At 37.1% G+C, this 22,738-nt stretch overlaps 1 protein-coding gene across 3 annotated transcripts in view; it reads left to right on the forward strand.

Annotated features, from left to right (window-relative positions):
• Positions 1 to 22,738, forward strand: part of ADAMTS18 (ADAM metallopeptidase with thrombospondin type 1 motif 18) — a 485,565-nt gene that overhangs the window by 447,629 nt on the left and 15,198 nt on the right. For all 3 annotated transcript variants that reach the window (XM_080410687.1, XM_080410685.1, XM_080410686.1), the window contains one exon: positions 1 to 22,738. This exon is cut by the window's left edge and continues 60,452 nt beyond it; it is cut by the window's right edge and continues 15,198 nt beyond it. The gene's annotated coding sequence lies outside the window, so the exon portion shown is untranslated.

Here is a 22,738-nt window from a genome sequence, read left to right on the forward strand (position 1 = left end):
GAAGCTTTTTACAAAGAAGCATAAACCAAGGTATTTGATTTATCCTGCAAATCACAGGAACAAATGCTGCATACTCCTGCATGCTACCTACTGACATGCTGTCTTCAAACTAGTTATTCAAGCTAGTTATTTTCACATTCTCAGAGATCACTGTTGTCATTATGAATGACTGCAGCCATCTGTACGTTCAGAGCTGTCCTGAAGCAGGGTATAGGCCTCTTCTCCGCAGCCTCTCACAAATGGTGGTGGCAGGGAAAAGGGAACTTCAAGGTTCCTGAAGAAATATGGGAATACAAGAATTTGATAGGACTGATTGCATGGAGGACAGATCGGTCCTTACAAGTAAGGGAGCAAGTAAAATACTCATTTTAGCAAACTTTTAGGATTTTCTTGAAAGCAGAGAGAAGGGCGCAAACTCAAGCACAAATTGCCCTACTGGCTCCTTCATTTGTGATCAACTGTGCCTGGGAAGATGATAAATACCTTCCAGAAATGGCCAGGCTTTTATTCAATGGGAATTTTATTTCTGTGTAACATTTTTGATCATTCAAACTGGTTTTAAAGTGGAATTTCTTCTGCTCTCAGACATTCTGTGAAGGCCTGTTTTTGTGACAAGGTGCTAGTTATCTTGAAAACTGTTTTACCACCTGAGATGCTTCCACTCTGTGCAGGGTTATGGGGACACTGACCATAAAATAATACTATCTGAAGCACTGCTTCTGGATACTGACCTGAGTAAAATCAGTCACATTTTTGGAAGGCACCCAAGTACTTCTAGCCTCCGTATTTTCTTCTCTCCTACTAGGTAAACTGAGAATAAATCAAGGTCTTTCATTGTGATACAAAAGAAACAACCTGTTACATTGGGCTTCATGGGTCAGTGCTTTGATGTCTATGCCAGTATAAATTTGAACTAAAATGTATATCCTAACTACACAGGGAGAAGAGTAAAGAATGTGAAAGGAGCTCAGAGGATAAGTAGACTAAAACAATAACTGAGATAGGTTTTCAGTAGACATTGGAGTCATCTGCATGAATAAAATGGGTTTAGTCTTGATTTTGCTTCCCTCACAGTCAATGGCAATGCTGCCTTGTCTGCGGAAGGAAGAATGGGACCGCACAGATTATCACCTACAGTGCACTTGCAAATTTCTGCTTAAGCAGACTGCTGCAAATACAGCATCTTGTGTATTTTCTGGAGCTCTATTTCCTCTGTAACATACTGACTGAGTAAGAGGGAGAGATGGTAAGAAGACTGAAGGAACTACATTCAGGAATTTGTTTAGCAAGCCTTAAGAGGGGTCAGTGAGGTTGTGGAGTCATAAAAGTTTATCGAGAAGCAAATTAAAATGCAAAATATGGGGAGTCATACTTCAATGTCACTGCAAGAAGTGCAGTGAATATCAATCTAAATTAATTTTGGCCTCTTTAAGCAATCATCTCTTTATGAAATACAAATAAAGCCACATCAGTATGACATGTTATTAAGGCAGAAAAGAGATATGCCCTAAACTTCTGGTGACAATTTACATAAATGTCATTTGAGGCAGTGAGGTTAGACCTCAGGGAAAGCATTACAATATTCTAAAGATCATCAGCAACTTCAGCGTATACAGACCATGAAACAAAGAGGATTGGTGCCCAGGAACTGGAGGGTGCTGGAGGAGTGAGAGAGAAGTTAATTTAGCATCTCTGTAAATCTTAGTTTTCATAGCATAAAATGAATGTAAACAAGTCATCACAAGAAAATGGCCTGAAAGAATATTTAGTGCTATTTTTTAAAAAAGAACTATGATCCTTAACTCACCCAAAAATTTCTGTTTTAGTAAAAGATCTGTGTAACTAAGGTATATGGTTACTGTATTTATTGTATTATACTATTACTGTCACAGTATTTGTGTTACTTTAACTCCCAGGTCACCAGATGAAAGTGGGACCCTGTCGTACCACTCATTTGCTATAGAGGAAAATCACACTGGGACACTCTGAAGAGTGGAGAAATGGAAGGAAGCTGGTTTTCCAGGGATATATCGAACATGGCTGGTTAAGCCACAATTAAAGCTTGGGAAATGTTGTTCACAGCCAGTGCCCTAGTCAGTACACAATCCAGCTCTTGCACCCTATATGCCTCTGCTATACACCATGGGTATTCTTCACCAAAAGGTCATTGGATCACACTGAAATCTCAGTCGTAGCCAATTTCTTTCATCAGGTCTCTAATGTGTGTTTTGCTTTCCTTCCCTCCAGCCTGTTTATCATTTATTCCCATTCTCCTATATCAAAAATGAACAAAGACACTTTCTAAAGGCCATTTCACAGCTTTAGGGAGCTGTATTCAGGAGAGTAATGTGTGATCTAAGGCAAGCTGAGGAGCATTATTTTCCTATCACCACCCCACAGATGATGGGGAGTGACAGATTACATGTCAGTCACAGCACACTAGGCAAGGGGCCAGTCTGCCAGTAGTTCTGTCCTTTCTGGCTCCAGCCAAAGCATTGTTGAGAAAGAAAGAATGATTTATAAATAGCTCACATTGAAGTCAAGCTATCATAGAGGCTGCAGATCAGCCTGGTCTTTATTCAGGCTGTTCAAGATGATGTCTGTATGCTCATGTACACGCAGGTGTTGCATACACAGCCTGCAAGAATCATGTCCCAGAGCTATTCCCTTCCTAGCTGTCACCTTTCTTTGCAAGAAAAATAAAACCTACTATAAGCGGCACATTTAACTTCACTCCTTTCATTCCTTTTTAACTTCCCTCTAATTTGATAGATTCCACGTTAATTTTTACATTCTTAGAAAAATTTTCTTAAAAAAATTTTTTTTCAAGTATCCATCATTTCCCTGAAAAACTGACAATGAAAAAAGAACAATATCTTATTAGCACTCATGCTAACAGATATCCCACAGAAAGTGTAATATGGAGAGTAGGTATTCAGTAATAGAAGTGAACGAACCCTTCTGCCAAAACAGAAATGAATTAGTCTGGAGGCATCACAAATGAGTCATTATTCTCTAACCCTTCCCTGAATGTTCACACACAAAATCTATAATGGATTTTCAAGACTTTCTGCTTATGCTATGAAATTAAATCTATCTGCATCAAAGTATGAGTGCCCTCAGTCTGCTGAGAAAATTTCTCAGCAGTCCTAGAGGCAGAGTGGGCACACAACATTTTTATGCAGTCTTCCTACTGCTTAACCCATAGGCAAACCCCAGAAGACTTCTACCCACCCAGGATTTTGTGATGCCCCAGCCTCTCAGTCCTGTAATTGAACACAGCTACCAAAAACTGTCTTTTTTGCTAAGTGACAGGGAAGACTGTTATGGAGCCTGCAGCAGCATTCCCTGTTCTAGATGACTCCTGAACTGCTGTGGTGTGGTGGCTTTACAGAAAGGAATTTGAAGGAGGACAGACTTTCTAACATATACCTTCCACCTGGTTTATTTTTAAATAATATCTTTGAAATTAATTTCCACATTATTCATTAAACTTTTTCTTAGTGCTGGCGATAGGAGGGAAGATGAATATGGCTATGTGTTTCAGAAGATGAGTCTAAGCTACAATAAGATTTTATTGCCAAAAGCAAAACCCGAACAGATTGGAACAGAAGCTGTGCCCACAGAAGACTTTTTTCTTTAATTATCATTAAATATCATTTATCCTGTTTTAATCTTATGCGCAGAATATCATTACTCTGACCAAGAATAAAAACTGACAAGTTACTCAGCTGCTGAAGGTGTAAGATGAAGACTAACAAATTACACATATGTTTTGGACATACATTAAATCAAGAAAGTGTGGGTCTAAACAGGGACTCACACCTATCAAAATCATACCATCTGAAATTTTCAGCCATGTACCTTCTGTCTGTTATGTATCATTTTCACGTGTAAGAGCGATGACTGTCTAGTACATCGATAACTGCACAAAAAGAGAATTAGGCTACAGTTCACCTATGGTTCTGTATACATTGTTTGTGGACTTATTCTTTTAGGAGAGGGAGGGGAAAAGAGGAAGATAGACAGACAGACAGATAAGACATACACAGTATGATTGTTCTATCATCTATACTCATCTAAATCACTGAAACAGACTCTGCTTTTTGCCAGCATAAGGGTACGAATTCAAACCGTGGCTGCTATGTAATGGAGAGGTAGCCATGTTAGCTGCCTTACAGGATTAATTTACTGTTTTGAAAAAATTTGCACTACAGTCAAAGGCCACTTCTAATATCTGACGTGTATGCTTTTGTAGCTAACTGGGCATCTTAATACTGCAGCACTAACTGCATATTAAATATAACCCCAGTGGAAAATGTATCAGGCTCTCCTTTAGTATTGCAGAATTCATGTTTCTGTGTTTGTGGTGTTTTTCTGTTAAATGTGGGTCTGGCTCTGAAAATACTTCCTACCAAAAGTAGTACATAGACACAAAGAAGACAATGCACCTGAGTTCACATTGCCTCCACTGTCTCCCATTTTCTGACGGTCTAGGGTAACTCTGAACTCCTGGCAAGCACCAGGAAGATGGTGACAAACAGCTCTTTGTTCAACAGCTGAAAATAGATCTGTCTTAAAAGAGAGCCTAAGTGTTACTCATTGATCATGTCTGTTATTGTCTACATAAATAGAAGCAGCTGATTGCAAAAGTCCTCCACTTGGGGAAAATGAGGATCATGCTGCCAATTTAAGGCTGGATTGCACATGACAAAACACAAACTAAAGACAGAGGAACGGGAAGTGCTCTGCTCAAAGGTAGCTGGGTATTGTATGAATTTTGTGGTTGAGCCTCTCCTAGGGGGTCTTTAAAGCAATTAAAAGTCTAGGTAAGCTTCTACTTATGAAGAATCATCCTCAGCTAACGAAAACTGGCATAGTTCATTAACTTGAACAGTGAATTACACGGATGAGTATATGGCCTGACAGTTACATTGAAGTCATAGACAGGAAAACCAGAAACTGTATTAACAAGGGTAACTAAGTCTCAGAAATCTAGGCCTGAACTTACTCAGCAGCAGAATTTTAAAGTTTCTGTGCCCTGAGGTGCTTATATCATGTGCAATACTATTACGATAACCCGTTACAAATACAACTATTTGATTAGGTTATTTACTGCTATTGTGTCATTTTTCTACCATTGCTAGCCTGGCCAGAGGAGGCACTTATGAAGTTTTGCTGTGACCCTTCATTGTGAAGACTGAAAATTTAATTAAAATTGTACTGGTTTGTTGTTTGTTTTGGGTTTGTTTTTTGGTGTTTTTTTTACTAATAACTTTATTATTGGTCCATCTCAGACAATAAGCCTGCTATTTTCCCTGAATCTTGACACAAGATGAATCCTGCAGGTTGTTAAGTGCAACTAAAATCACATTCTCACAATGAATCCAAAATAATTCTGTTTCACTCTGCTCCTTCATTCCTTTCAGTGGTGGGAGGTCAGGACTTGCCCTACCATTAACCGGAAGTTGCAGAGGATGAACTTGGCATCCATAAGGTGAGTAAGAAATGAGTGAAGATGGGCCTTTTGTAGAAATCATTGAGAGTCAGGCGTCTCAGCACTTTTCAAAACTCCACCAGGGGCCCAGCAACATCATTTGGAGGCTAAATACTTTTCAAAATCTTCCTTTAATGTTTTAGACTCCCTTAAACCTACAACATAAAGGACCATATTATCAAAGATTAAAACAAGTATCTTTCATCTTAGCGCCCTCTGAGTGAAGCTATTCTTACAAGGAACATAAAGAATGGAAAAGAAATAAAATCTGTACCACTTATCTCTTTAGGGTATAGGAATAGCAATGCTAAGGTAATACAAATATTGCTTAGCCAGATCATGTTTTGATATTCCAGTGGTGCATATAGTTCTAAAATAATACCTTAATATTGAATTCCCTAAATAATTATTCACTGTAAAAGATATTCAGTCCATAGAATTTTCCCTTTTATTTTCAGGGATTGAATCTGGAAGTCCTTATTTAGGTAAGATGCTGCAGAAATCCACAGGGCTTACCTGAGTTAAGAGCTCAGGAACTGGTCCTGCATATGCACATAAATTGCTTTGGGAACTGAAAGATTGTAATATAACAAAAAAAGAGTCCATAATGCATGCAGGCTTCTGACAGTTTTTGCAGACATCAAGGAATATGACACCTACCCTTAATATGTTTCTACTCTGATTATGAATCCCCAGCTGCACTGAGTCCATCTTTGCATATGCCAGATGAATCATTTTTCCAACCTGAGCTGTCTGGTATTTCTCTGAGTGGATGAAGAACTTGTTAAAAATGAAATACAGAGTAATGGGTACTTATAATTTAAATGAATCACTGCATGCAAAGTAATTTCTTTAAACTATCTGCCAGGTAAACCTTGAATCACCAGCATGACACATTTGAAATTTTAAAAATTTGAACATATATTATTTAAATACTAGTACCATTAATTGACAGAGTACAATTCATTGTTTAAGGGAAAAATCCCAAGGTGCCTGTGCAAGAAAAACTTCCAAAGTCAAGAGAAGTTATACCTGCAGATGGAGAACAGGTTATAAAGGTCCCATTCTTCTCTGTTAGACAGGCTAACCCAATGTTTACCTTTGTGAAATTGCAAGGAAGAACATTCACACTTTGTATGATAAAGGAAAATGTTATCTACCTTATTATCTAGAGACCGTCTACTAGGCAAGCTCCAAAAGGTTTAGGAAGGTAAGATATGCAATTGCCCAGAGAATCAAGATTTTATGTATATGTGCTGTTTGCAGAAGCTGTAAAAATGCACACCATTTGCCTTACTTGGCTTCTTCTGAAGTTGGGTCAATGCTATGTGATTCTGAAAACACCTCACTCTAAACGTAAGCCTGATATATTTGGTACTGGTAAAAATCTTTAATTTTCACTACATACAGTTAAGATTTTGATGTAATTTTTTCCCTTTAAGAACTCTATGTGTTTTTAGGAACAAGCATATCTCAGTAAGAGCACAGGAGGATGAGGCAGGAGGTTGGCAAAAAAGGGTTTGAGGTGGGGAGATTGTGTCCTACTGTTCTGGGAGATTTTCTGCAATGTTATTTTTCAATAAAATTTTCATCATCCCTAGCAGTAAAATTCAGACATATTTTCTACATAACTGACTGAAACAGCCAAAGCATTAAAATGAGCAGCTGCGCAGATGCATCAATCTATGCAAGTTTTACACAGGTCTATAGTAAGAATGGGTGATGTGAAGATGAGCAGATTTTACCTTGCAGGTATATTATATTTCCCTTCGAAAATGTTAATCAGTGCTTTGCAATACCTTAGGTACACCCCTTAGCTCATATAACATGGACTAAGGAGACTATGGCACGTACTTTCAGCACAATGGCAGGATCAGGCTCTATATGTCGGTTGTCATGCATATCACAAATTTGTCCTGGTGTGATTGTTAATTATGTCTAAAATTTGGGACATCTTTCCACTACTATAAAATGCAAAAAAAATTGGATTGCTGATATCTGGCTTAAGCTAAACATCATTGTTCTAAGAAGCAGTGCTTTTCATGTAGCCATTATTTCTTTTAAAAAAGGTAAGTTGTTAAGAGTTATCATTGGTTTAGCTCATAGCACCACTGAGATTGAAAAGAGTAATGAGGAAAAAAGAAAAATGCACTGTGTTCAACACAACAATTTTAGAGTTTTTAGAAGTCCATGTTTCCCTTTATCAAACCTAAAGCAAAGCTATGCTATGCTATGCCATGTTACTCTATTTTGCCTTCAACCCTGGGAAATCAGAGAGGATTAAAAAAGTGCATTAGGTGATAGGACTAGGTCACATAAGGACTGATGCTAAGTTGAAGAAAATTGAGAAATCTGTTCTTTAAAGTTTTCTGTTACGCTTGAACTTATTTTTCCCATGGTGATTTTGAAAGCTTTGCCAGACACTAAAAATAATTAGCCTAATACTCAGTAATGCACTTGAAATCAGTGAAGTTAAGCAAGTATACAACTGATACAACTAGTATCACTTACTAAAACAAATTCTGGAATTACTTGGGTTGCTTTATGTCAAGGGATAGTATCTTATTGACTTCAATGAGCTTTGAATAAAGCTCTAAAATTCACTGCCTCACTTGATTTTGGATTTGCATAACGAAGACAAAAATGGTTCCACTGAAGTAAATGGAGCTACACTTGTAGGGAATCAAGGTAGAATCAGAACTGGGATTACTGAAATGCCACGTTTGGCAATGCTAGTATAAGAGAGTTCAAAATCATATTCCTATTATGGTCATTCTGGAAAAGCATTTTACTTTTGTTTATTTTAGTAAATGGTTTTAATAGAACAAAAGTGCTTTACAGGCAACATTCATATTCTCAAATCCAGTTGGATTTACAATTTCTTTTTATTATCACTGAAGTAACAGTAGTTGAATTTTCAAGTGCAACATAATGCCATGAAACAAAAATAATAGTATTTTTATAGCCCTATACATGTAGAATAGCTTAGGCTTTCTTCTATTACATAGTGCCCAAATGGCATTATATTTGGTAAGCGTAGCTGACAGTCATGATTTGTCTTTCAGTTGTCTTCATGTTTTTAAACACAAATATTTTTGCTCAATATTAGGCCAATTCTTCGAGTTAAGCAAACCCCCTACATTTTTAATGTATTTCAGCCAAAAAGCTGTTGCTGTTATATCCAGCTTTCTCCGGCCCAATTACAATTCTCAGAAATGCTGTAAATGTAAAAGGTGAAATCACCCCAACATAGAACACTTTAATAATATTTAGATGCTTGCACAGTTCACTGCTTGGCTTTGTTTACACTTAAAGCTCATCTTTCTATCTACTTTGGTAGCCTTTAAACCAGCTTTTTAAAAACTACACTAATTCAATCACTGTGTAAAAAGCCAGCCAAGTCAGTTCAGCTATGACCCTTTGCTGGAATAAGCTATTAAATTGAGTTTTATCGGGAAATAATAGTCTCATTATAAATAACCTGCTGCAAAACCAACATTATTAGAACAAAAGAAGATGAACTAGCAAATCAGTAAATACCAAGTTGGAGGTTGGATTGCACATTAAGCGGGCAAGGCCGCCTACCTTGTCCCAGAAGACAGGAAACATGTTTAGAATTGAAATGCACTGAAGCAGATTGCACCCTGCGTGACAGCGGGTTGGAGGGCTAGTGAAAGCCTGACTGGGAAATGAACATACACATGTGCACAGCTCCTGAACAGCCTTGACGCCCAGAATCTCCTCTGCCAGACTCATACAAGTGTCACCTTAGTAGGACGGGTTTGGGATCCATCTGGAGTATGTCCTTTCTACTATTTTCATCTGTGAAGCACAGAATATTTTGCAGGTTTGACTGGATGATTAGAGTGGCATGGGGAAGAGGACATAAGCAAATCAGAATGTGCTACTAAGGTCATCTGTCAGGAAGGTGTCATCAGAGAGATTGCCACACTGAAGCTGTTGGCGGGCAGTTCAGAGCTTGCTGTCCCTTTGCAAAGGATCGTTAAACTTGATTGTGTCTTTAGAGTTGATTTTAAAAGGGAGGAATACCACTGATGAGCAGGGAAAAGATTAAATGCAGAGCAGCTGATGACAGTGGGACCTGATGAAGATGGTATCTCTACCAGTTCCTGTATTTGACATGTTTTCAAAGTTTTCAAATAGAATTACAGGAGTGAATTCTACTCTTTTGTAAGCTCTGTTTGATTGGTACGATTTGTATTTATCATCTGCCTTTGATTTCCTGGCTTTATAAAGTTAATCCCATGGCTCCTATTACGTAGCCCAGGCATAACACTAAGTTAAAATTGGCAAGGTGGGAAGGGCATGATTGAGTCTAACAGCAGAAAGCCCTGACAAGTATAAACTACCTAATCTTTAAACAAAGAAAGCAACTGACAATCTGTTATACATGTTTACATGTATATTTTGCCATTAAACATGATACAAAGTTTGTCACAGAAAGCAAGAAGTGTATGAACAATGTGCCATTGCTTTATTTTGAAGCGTGTGCTTGGGGGAAGTTGCTGGGAGACAATAAGAGAATGTCACTGTTGAGAAATGGTTCTTTGTTCACAGCTGTGTAATTTCCAAGCTGATAGATTGTCTACACACAGACAGAACAAATATGTGTTGTCCTGAAAGCCTGAACTTTTATTTGTTTCCTTTTAGAATTTTTTTTCCCAGTTGGAAATGAACATATTCCATCGGTTTTGAAACCCCAGAGTGCAAATGTAATTTCCCATAGCTAAAGCAGAGCCCCCATAAAGTCACTTATGTCTATCATTCTTACCTAGGATGTAGTTTCTTTAATGTTATTAATAAAAATGAACTTGAACATTTCCTCAAGTAGCAAAGAGGAATATTTTTGAATATAACTTTTACTTACTATATTCTTCTGTTATCCTTACAAACCAAAATTAAATTAACATACCTAACTGCTACACTGAAGAAGGTAATACAAACAGGCCATGGACTCAAACAGGATCTTGAGCATTAGAAAGCTACACATAAATGAGAAAGTATTGCTCTTTTTAAGGTGAGCACCATTATACTTAGGCATCTGTTGTAATACTTTAAATGTTTCAGCTTGTACTAGTCATAGGTATAAGATGGTAACTGAAACCAGTGTCTGATGGGAAGAACATGGAAATGTACAGTTTAGAAAATGACTCGATAGCAAATTACAATAGAAAGAGCAGTGAAGGCCTGGAGACAATTTTAAAGTGTTCCCCCTCCCCAACATATTTACGTACATAACATCAATTTCTGATATCAGTAAAAACACAAGCATAGCCTCAGAGATTAAACTTGAGCAACAGCGACTTGAAGTGATATGTTGGCCAGATGCCACTCCCTGCTACTGCACATCTGTGCACATCAGTTTTTCTACTAGAGAGACTAAATCTAGACCAACTCCACTGCCCTATTTCTAATTAAACTTTTATTAAGAGAATGTTATGGATGTTAAAGATATACATTGAAAGCAGGAGGTGATCCACTGTACATAATTTTCCACGCTGCTTGTTCACACATTTTATATAATTTTGATAATCTGTAAAATGTTCTTCCTAGCTTTTGTTCTGAGCTCATTTATAATACATAATAAATTAAGCAATCTAAAAAGTTTACATATTGCTATACCATAATTTTATATGTCCGCTAAGTTGGTGACCTAATCTTCCAGAACTCTTCAAGCAGGCATAAGAAACATACAGCAAATGAAGTTTTAAACCTTGTTAGTTTAAACGCATGTGGCATATACTGAGTGGGGAAAATACTAATTTACATGTGAGCTGATGCCGGTCGGTCTAGGATTTTCTAATTAATAGTAAAGTAAATGTACAAAAAAATAAAGATTCTAAAAATGTTAAATTGTTTACTTTCCACCTCCCTTCACTGATCAGAATACTGTTCTTGAGAGAGTAAAAAAGAATTTTAAGAAATTCTGTTTCTTTGTACTAAAGAGCAATCTTTCTTTTAGAAACAGGCTTTTGTGAAAAAATAATTGATGTATCAGCTAATATACTTTGTTATTCCAGAAGGATTTCCAGTAAGAATTTACATTTTGTGTTTCCTTATATAGAATATTTTCTCTAAGAAGGGCTCAGTTACTGAGTTCATTGTTTAAATACTCTGCTAAGTGTTTAAGTGTGCCTTTTGACCAAGGAAAGGATTTGGCCAGCCATCCGTAGGTTAACCAATTAATATGCACAAAGCAACAAATGTGACAGCAGGTACTTACACTCGGCTGTAATTACACCTATTGTGTGATATAATATTGTTGGAATTCTGTGCCCTAATTGCAGATGTCAGGGATCTGGCAGGTCAGATTATCAGTACAGGAGAAATTAGTGTCGTGGAGTATGGGGAATACTCTTAGAGCAGCTTCTTATTTTAGTCCCATATGCAGTAATCTGGGAAACAGTGTTGTTCCAAATGATAGTGGTTGCTCGTGTCATTCGGCCACCTTGCCCTATACGCCTATGACTGTATCTAGGGCTTGGCTCTGCCATTGAGAGATGAAGAAGACAAATTCCTGGGCTGCTCACCAGTACTTCCTCCATAAAAATCCCTCAAGCAACAGCCACGAAATGTTTCCTCACAAGCTGTCATGTGTATGCTACCAAAGCAAGCTGTGGAGAATTGCCTCTCCTTCTTGCCTTGGGTGACTTCTGCTAAAAGTAATATACATTTCCTTTCTCTTAGGCCAAGCCAAAGGACTGAATGATCCTTACTCAGACTGAAGAACCACCTTTCTTAGAAGAAACTGTGGGATAAATTCTCTCTGTGAAGCCATATATTTCCATCTCATCCTTACTACATAAAGTATAAAGATGTACAATCTGTGTCTACAGTTACAGGAGGGTTACGCTTTAATCTCAAGAATTTAGTAGTTGTCATGCATCCTAGGTTGGAACAGTTAGTATACCCTGATTGTTTGAAACTAATCTGTGTATGCTTGTAAGCAGTAAATGCAGGTTCTAACAAAAGGGTAGCCCTGGGGGATGAAGGAAAAACAGCCTAAGGCCAGCGATTTCAGGCCAAGAAAGAGAAGAGACCGAGGTGACCTGGTTTAAGACCGTATATGGGGACTACAAAGGAGAACTGTAGCCAACTGAATAGAGAAGTGGGTGAATTTGCAGACCCTTGAGAACGCCAAAGACCCCCGCTCTAGACAACAGAGCATGCACTGTAACTCTGAATGTTCCACCCTTCTTTCTTCTTCCCCTCAGCTTTCCATGTTGAGCATGACATCACATGGTATGGGATATCCCTTTGGCAGTGGGGGTCAGCTGTCCCAGCTCTGTCCCTTCCCATCTCCTTGTGCACCCCCAGTCTATGTACCAGCGGAGTGGAGTGAGAGGCAGAAAAGGCCTTGGCTCTATGTAAGCACTGCTCAGCAATGAGGAAAACATGCCAGTATTATCAAAACAGTTTTCAACATAAATCCAAAACATAGCCCCATACCAGCTACTATGAAGAAAATTAACTCTGTCCTAGTCAAAACCAGCACAAATCAATGAGATAAGGAACAAGAGACAGCATTGACACTAGCACAATTCTAATTCTGATTGATTGTTCATTCTTCAGAAGGGATTGACTCATTTTATCCTACCATGATGCTCACCATCACTTTATTTCCCTGAAAACGGAGGTGTGAAGGTCTAAATATTACCTATCAGAAACAGAGCAATTAGCATCTCCTACACAGAACTCTATTAATCTCACAGCTACAATATTCAAGCCCAAAGCAATTTACTAAGATGATGTATCTCTATTTAAATCTGAAAAAAAGAAATCATAACTCTATATCAATCAGGCAACTTGTAGGGGTGTGGTTATTATGAAATACACATATTTATGGGGAGCACTTAGCTTTTATATAGCAAAATGCCCAAGGATATTATTGTCTTATGATAATGACATCCCATGCTGGGTTTTATTGCTTATAATTCTCACTTTCTTATTAGAAATACTATCTTCCATTAAGTATTTTGTATTATCAAGCAGCATAGACAGCAACTGAACCTTATCTCCTGTACTCAAAGTAATTATTAGGAGAGTTCAATTGTTGGTTTAGAAATCAATTATTTAGAAAAATGTCTCATTTTAGTGCTTCTCTAAAGGGTCTGGGGTTTATGATGTGCAGGCATTTTGTTTGCAGAGCAAAGTAAACTCCCCAAATCCATCTGTCAAATTTGTGTGCTATACAAATATATTTATGGAAGTAAATAGGAATGCATCTGTAAATTATTATTATAACCAAAACCTAATAGTTGAAACTGTACAAACAATTTTAAAAATGTTTTCTTGCTGTGGCATGTGTTGGGGAACAAGTTTTGTTAGGGACTTGTCCTACTTCAACAGTTTATGCAGTATGATCAAGTCACGAGGGAAAAGAATCACCACCTTTAATGTCATCCACACAGAAGGAATTCAGATGGCTGTGATTGTGATATCTCAGGATCTGAAAATGACAGGCTAGGTCGCAAACTTGGCTTTAGTTGCATGATGTGATGGTACCATTTTCCAGGCAAGTAGTATTACAATTCCGAATCCTACAGGTGACGGTGGGGAAGACCGTTTAAATCCTTTGTTACTTTTTTGTATTTTCAGGGACTCCTCACTTATTACTATAGGTCTGGAAATACTTTTCTTGAACATTACATAGCTGACATGTTCATAAATAGTTCTGACCTGATATAAGAAAGAAAATATCGTGAAAAGGATAACAAACTACTGCAACGAGAGTCAAATAAGGGTATGGGAGTCTCTAAATGTAGAAGTTCTCAAGACAGTCCTGGTCTGAACTCAGAGGCTGGAGTAAGAAACCTCCTGTGATCTCCTCCAACCAGACTCTTTCTGTGATTCTGTGAAATGTTGTTGAGGCACCACAAAGGGTCACTCTAGAAAGGGATTCCCAACTCTGTGGATCACAAGACTTTGACTTTTAACTCTGCCTTCAGCGTTTTTCAGAAAGAGAGGATACAAACCAAATAAGTAATAACTTTTCCACCCCTAAAGCAGAAAAAGCTGACAAAGAATAAATAAATGAATAGTAAAAGCTCCAGGGTTACAATCTGGAGAGATGTACAGTTTGAACTACATTCAGTTATCTGGGAGCTGAAAGATTAGGAGAATAAGATAAAACTGTAGGGGTTTAGTCTGTTTAAAGTTCTTCTGTATGTAAAAGAACCAGCTCAATGCCTCAGGCAAATTCTAAGTGGTATTTTGCACAGCCCCTCTAGAAAATAGGTTTCATTGCATGGGTTTGCTGGTACAGTATGTCCTTGAGAAGAAGTTATTTTTGAGGCATATAAGTGAACACTGCAATTCAAATACTATATTCTAGTTGCAGTAATATCAGCCTGTATTAGACAGATGGGAAAAACACAGATCTGGTATTTGCTTTGGGAACTTGCTGTGAGAGGTAACGGTGCCACTGGCCAAAACAGAAACTCTAGACCAAGATAATTTTGCAGGCTGCAAAATCAAAATCTTGAATCTAAATCCAAATGTAAGATTTTCTTTTCACTTATCACTTGGTTGCACTACATCACTCCTTGCTTACACAACATGTTACTACTCTTCAAACACAATAGTCAGAATGAGATTGCAAATAAAATCCTTTGTTGGTGACCTGTATTTGACCGAAGGTCTGAGTTAAACAACCAAACCCTAGATTAAGGCCTTTGTTTTTAGATTACAGTTGTTCAGAAGACAAACATAATCAAGGTGGAGTACTGGGTTTTTTTTTGATGTTTGGGTCTTGTCAGGATTTTAATTACTTTAAACCAATTATGACAGTTCTGACTGATGATGGTGATGTTGATGCCTACGTTTACATACTGGAGATTAACTCAGCCAGTCCATATCATGGTACAATACTAATTGAAGCAGAACTGCATCAAGGGAATCTGTTCTGCTTACGTTTAGCATTTACTTGTGGCAAATGTTCTCAACATCCTATTTTTATCTTGTGGCAAGTAACAGGGAACAACTCAGAAAGCACCAGAGCTGTGACAAGAATGGCATTTTCATTTTTCTAAAGAATTCGTAGTTTCAAAATTGTTTCCATGCCCATCAGGAAGCAAATCCTATCACTTCAAAATTCTCCATGAAAGAAGATTCCAACCGTAACAAACCAAAATACTGTCTCAGGCCAGCTACTGACAGATTCTATTTTGAGAAAAATCAAAATGCTTCATTTGGTTGCTACTGCACTTTAGTGTAGAATATGAAATAGAAAGACATTTGAAATGAAGACTTCATTTGAAAGGAAAAATTAAAGTATTGTTAGAAAATATAAAAGCTGGGCAAGTCAAAAAGTGCTTCACCTGCACATGCCTCTATTATTCCCAAAATTAAAATTCAGCAAAACTAACAAGCTTTCAAAGCATTTAGATATAATAAAAATTTACTTCTCAATAAAATTTCAAAAATATTTTCATTAAATACTTAAAAAATACCTCTGGAGAGATTTCCTTATCAATCAGTTCCTGATACACCACCTCTTAGAAATCAGACACCGAAGTCCACCTTAGCCATAGTTTGCAGCTGAGGGTACTGCACTGCCACAGCCGGTTGTCCCCTAAACACCTTCCAACAGAACCACAGATAAGATAACCAGAGACAGCACAGATGATTAGAGCCAGCATTGATGAAAGCGAACAGATTCAGAAGTCTTCCAACCACTTCCCACTGCTAAGGCTTACTCCTGCTGATGCACCCCATCTCTCTGCAGGACAGTGCAGGAACACATTCAAAGGAACAATCCATTACCACCTTCTCTGCGGTAGTGCAAAAAGTTTCTTTTCACCTAACTTTATTTGGCCTACCAGGAACAAAAGATGCCTGAAGTCTCTTCAGTAATACCCTGACATGAATATTCTTAGGAAACCCAGTGATTTTGTTATTACATATGTAACTACCTCGGTTCAGCTACTGCTTGAGTAATTACTTGAGTACAGTATCATTTCTTCTTCAAACTACGGTACCGTAACACAAAAATATACTAGCGGCCTTTTATTTTGTCCTTCTGTCCCTTGAAATATGATCCCTTTGTTACTAATGCAAGCAAATATATTTGAAAAGGAATATATTACCATTTAGCAGGTCAGATGTTAATACAGTCTCCAGTGTAAATTGGGAAATGCTCCAATGAGCTCCCTGAGTTTACACAAGTAATCTGCTCATACCTTTGCATTCCTAATTAGTGCACAGGACCAAACTGTTGAGACTCTTAAAAGTTAGTAACAGTCATTTATTTGTTCAAGGATACAGTACTACTAGACTCACATTTCACAGACTTCTGAAAGCAGATGTGAGTCAAGGAAGGTATTACAGGCAATAAAAGTACAGTCCTACACAGGAAAAATGGTTGAATTTTGCAGTTCTAAATTTCTAAAGTGTACACTCAAGGAACACAGGAAAAAAGCGCCTATTCATCAAGCTACTTATCATTCTTTACATTTAACAGCCACACTGGAACTGTTTTTCTCTTATTTTAAGGAGAGTAATTTCTCATTGACCTTAGATTTGTGAAAATTAGGTAGAATTAGGTATAGTATGTCAAACAGGAACACCTGTTTAGTAACATAAACATATTTAAATATCAACCTTTCCCTCTGATTGGTTTTTGTAGAAGCAATACTGATTAGAAACAGAAATTGCAAACCATGACCTTCCATGACAGGAGCTAACATGTAGTGCCATTAGATTTTGTTATTGAATCATCTCATTAGGTGAAAAGGGCAGTTTTCAAGAACTATTTTTTTTAACATATTTGCAAATCAACATGACTTGTACTGTTGTAAAGAAATCTTGAAAGTAAAATTTCTGGTTTTATCCATGCTTGCACAAAGCACTATAGTGAACACATGTACTACAAATAGAAAACAGATACAACAAAGATATCTGTCATAATGAAAATCCACTTTTTTTCTCTTAGAGATGTTTTGAATAAGCAGGGGTGGTTTTGTGCCACAGCTCTCTCCACTGCGTTGGAAAATATATTGTTAAGAATTTAGGTAAGATTGTTAGCCTAAATAAAATCCAATAAAAGAAAGTCTATTTTTTTGGTAAACATTTTATTACAGCAAACATATGCACCAGTATACAACTGGTAAAAGTCCTTAGATTTTCTAATAAATCCTTTATCGGGTGTTTAAGTCCAAACTTGGAGCAAGCGCAGATGCAAAGGAATTATGTATTTGGGGATTTTTTTTAAACCATAATCTTGTCACAACAGATTATCAAATGATCAAAGCAATAGAAGAATGAATTGGGGTTTAAACTTTTATGAAAAAGCAGTTATATTGTAGGATCAGACTTTTTAATAGACTGCAGGCATTAAACAGACCTTGTATTAGGCTTTGAAATTAATGGGTCACTGTATAACATTCCAGTCTTCATAGACTGATAAGATTAATGCTTGCTTATATAGCAAATTCAATGGCTCATTTAATTTCATATGAATGTTTAAACTTAAATTGCTTTTGGATTAAGTCTAAACTCATTATTCATTTTAATGTCTGAAAGAACTTTCATTTTTCTTTCATTTTATTTAATCAAGTGCATCATCATTAAGTAAAGGCTATGAACTTAGATAGCTGAGAAATAAGGAAGTTTATTAATTAAATTTTTAAAAGATCTATTTGTTAAACTTTAATTCAATGACCATTTTGGGTTCAGTAAGAAGTTAGGAAAAACAGAGACTGCAACTTTCCTGTAATAATATTAGAGGGAAAGGGTGCTTTTGGGCAAGACATTTGCAGCATATTAATCCCTCTGAGAATATGGAAGGTATATTTTGTTGTTAAACACACCCTTGTATTCACATCTCTTTCGCATTTTGAAAGACTGAGCCTCCTTCATTGTAGCTCAGCAAGACTTTTGCTAATACTTGGCTCACAATGCATATAAATTAATTGATTTCAGTGAATATACATCAGTTTACATCAGGTAAGACTCTGACTCTGCATTGCCCACTGATGTACTGGAGAACACTGGGCTGATCAAGGACTTTTCCTTAATAGTACGTTAAACTTCAGGAATCTGAGTGCCAGGCAAAAAATTCAGTACACTTGCAAATGGAAGAAGATGCATTAACTTACTTATCAACAGAAGCCATACATCAATTTCTGCTGCCATTCCATGCAGAGTGCACTCTATTACCATACACATTCACTTTCATCACAGAATTAGACACTATGCACTAATTACAGGTTGCAGAAGAAATATCTCTTTAAAAACACTCACACATCCTCTTATTATGTAAACCTTAATGCGTTTGATGAGAAGCATGGCTGACAGACCACAAAACCCCTCTCTGGGATTTACCTGGGACTATCAGAGTTTAAGAGTGTTAGCTAATGAATTATTCAAAATTAATTAATAGCTTGGGAGAGTCCTTCACCTGTCTGACACAACTTCATTTTCCTTAGATAAGGTTTCTCAGCAGAGTCAGACACTGGCAAACAACTTTGTTTTCTCTTTTTAGTGTGTGTGTGATGATTTGCACTACAGACAATGAAAAATGTATTTCCTTGTATAATAATAATAATTTCACCTGGCTGCAATGTAATTTAAAGATGGACTCTGAGTGCTTTGCACTGGAGGTGCAGTTACCACCATTACAGATGATAACCTGACTGTCCAAAACCCAGGACAGAAACAAAAGCCAGGAAAAAAGCCAGGCTGTTATGTCCAACTGAGTGCTCTGTTCTTTAGGTAACATTGCTCATTTTCTCAGAAAGGAAGCACAGCTTTCCACAAAGATATAACATTTTAAGTTACTTTTTCCTGTTCATTGTATTTAAAAAGCACTTTTAAGGAGTATCCTTAAAAGTTACAAAAACTGTATCCTATCTGTCAGTTCTTTTCTTTTTGCTGAATGATGTCTTATTCAGGAGCTGAAGAACAATTTGCCTGCTAGAGTACTACTGTAATTTATTTATTTATGGATTTATTTAATTAACAAGAGGAACCTACTTTCTAAATGAGTTTGCATGGTATGTCTAATGTTATTACCTCATAGTTTGTAAATGGTGTGAATCTGTGTGCAAACACACATACAAAGAATTGTAGCATCATGCCTTAGCTTGTGATTTACTGTAAATTGTTAAGAACTTCTAAATATAAACACTTTATTATAAAACTTTTTACAGTGTTTGAATTAGTATTAATTATGCAGCAACAGAATAAATTCAAGTCAGGTTTATGTCCTCTTGCTGGATGTTCCTTTATATAAGAAAGCAGAAAACAATTCCCAGAGCTTCTAGTAACATGTCACTAAACCCAAACATTTCAAACTAGATAATGACTTTGACTCCATGCTGAGTCAGGGACAAATAAAATTAAGATTCCTTCCCCCTTCACCTCAAATGTCAACCATGTAGAACATAGGTATGCAAGATCAGTGAGTTTTACAGTGTGATACTCCTCCTGTACACCCTGGGAAGCCACAGGAGTTATTGCCGTGTGTTCTCCTCCATCTTACATGATGGGCAGGCAAAATGACCTGCCATCAGTATAGTGCAATTTGTTGCTGCCTTTGGTTTACAGCAAATTACTACTGCCGAGAAGCAAGGAGGGAATATGTCTCTGAGGTGCATTTCCTTTGAGGCTATTCCAGGAGGGATAGCAGCTCATGCACTATCTTTTTATTGATCAACAGCTATCTTTGAAAATAAATCTGCTGAAGGGTCTCAGGAAGTTTGATACTGCCCCTCAATCACTCACAACTCTTGGGGCATCCTGCTGCAGCACACCCAATCCTGTCACTCCTCTTTCTCCCCCAGGGAAGACCAGCCATAGCTGGGGTTAAAGCAGACAATAAAATGGGGAAAAAAATATGGACTATGGGCTGGAAGTAGCAATAATGAAAACAGTAATGCAACATGGCATCAGTAGTGACATGGAGGCTGAAAGAGGAGCAATGTGGTAGAGATCAAAGCAGTGGGGAACTGTTCTTTGTACTATTAATATCTCCCATATTTTTAAAGTGGAGATGAAATGTAAAAGCAAACTGTATACTATTTTCCCTCAGGCCACCACCATTAGAGGCACTTGATAAGCCTTGTAACTCCTACAGAAGGACAGCAGACCACTGGAGTATAGAATATAACATGTACTATCTAAAAAGCTAACATGACAGATACAAGGCAAAGCAAGTATTCAATTTGGGCTATCAGGAAAAGAAAGAAAAACAAGAACAGAATCTTTTGTGACAGTTCACCAAAGAAATTATTCTGCTGTATCTGGAAGCATAGCCCTGAGCCAAGAGTGTGTCAGTGTTATCTGCCTGTATGGAGGTATGTGAGATGGTCCTTATCAGGACCAGTCTTGGGCAACAGAGATGTTCCCAAGATTTTTGTCATGTTTTTACTTTCTTTCCTTGTTCTTGATGAATAACTCTTAAGGCATTTGCCTTTTATTTCTAGTCAGACCAAAAAGAAACTGCATGATTCCTCCTGCTTCGCTTGCCCTCCACTGTTAGATCAGACACCCCGAAGGGCAACATGAGGTATGTACACAAACCCAAGTTTTGCCTGTTCCCTGCTTGGAATTAAGCAAGTAGCATGTTTGCTGTCATAGGGCTGGATTGTAGATCTTGCTAATCCATGCAGAAAAGACAGTTTTCTCGCCTGTATAGGGAACCAACTGATTTTTAAAAAGTAAGCAATTTGCAGAAATGGATTAAGAGGGAAGATGTATGTCTAGAAATGGTATAGGGCAGAGTCAGGTCACTTGGTTTGTTTTACTCACACTGTCCTTATTTCCCTTACTGTCTTTCCATACTTTCTGTATTTCCCTCTCTGTCTCACCTAGCTATACTGCAAGCTCTTTGAGGCTGGAACTATCTCTTCCATAACTCAGCAGGGGCTCTAGCAGAAAGGGGATTTGATCTTAGTTGTATCCATGGGTAACATTATAGCACAAATAATAATTTTAGAGGTAGGATTACTGAGCAAAGTATTTGCCAAAGATGACAGTGAATATTGTAATGGCAATACCCTGCCTGCTTGACAGAGATTGAATAAATATATCCTTAGATTATAAGCAAATGAATTGGTTTAATACGTTTCCAACAAAATAATCTTCTATTGCAAAATATCAATGCACTGGAGCTTTACTTATTTTCATGTATTGAAATTTCTTATTAAACTTTTATCATTAAAATTTCTTACAAAAAACTTCAACTGGTTTACCAAAATTGGATATTTATTTCAACATTAAAGTTTAATTTAAAATAATCTGGTTTTTTATTTATATTACTTCATGACCTGTCAGTAGTAGAACATGTAACACTATATTCTGCATTAGGATAGCAGAAACGACTCCTTCTTTATTATACTGATAAAGAAATCAGCAAAGTCTCTGATGATGCTTTTGTTCTTAGCAAATTCTTCCATACTCTGTCATTTCTTTAACCAGACTGACTTCAAAATAATAAAAATTAAAAAGACAGTTTTAAAACTAAACTTTTGAGTTTGAATGCACATTACTTTTTGAAGCTGCTATTTAGAATTTTCCTTTTGTAGAAAAGTTATTTGTTCCATTTCTGAACAAAATTGAACTTCAAGATGTCCACATTTCCCAAACAGAAATTCTATATTCTGTTCAGCTCTGTTTAAAAATTCAGTGTGTTGTGCAGTGCTCTCATTGCTCAGAATAGTGCTATTTCGAATTGTGCTATTTGTGGAATATTTGACAATTATTAACAAAATATCATTTCATCCTAGCTTATAACTTCAGTTCAAATTCTACTTGATAGTGTTTATGTGCTAGCTGAAGTGTTTTTCATGTGTTACAATGACATCTTCAGATGTCTTGCGCTATCTTACAGTTTTCAAATGAGGCAGCTCAAACGGGACTCTTTTTAGTGGCAATTTCATGAAAATCATCTAAAGAAAAAGGTTATTTAGAAGTAAATGGAAGGGGGGAGAGCAAGGAAAGTAAATGAGGCAATACATTTCCAGCTAGGCTAAATGTCAGATTAGAATTCAAAGAAGCAATAATGGTAGGCAACTGTTGTCAGATTCAAATGACTGAGAAATGATGGGTCTGATTCTATAGATGCTATAGAAGCTGCCATATTTGGTAATTTCAAAAGCTGAATGGGGCAGATTCTCAGTGGATGTAAAACTTCTAAGAGCCCTACAAAATGTCTAATGGAACATATCTAATATGTTATATTACTTATATGACCATCCCTTAGTGTTAAAAGATGGTCCT

This window comes from Falco punctatus (genome assembly GCF_963210335.1).
Source record: "Falco punctatus genome assembly, chromosome: 14".
In the NCBI taxonomy this organism is placed as follows: Eukaryota; Metazoa; Chordata; class Aves; order Falconiformes; family Falconidae; genus Falco; species Falco punctatus.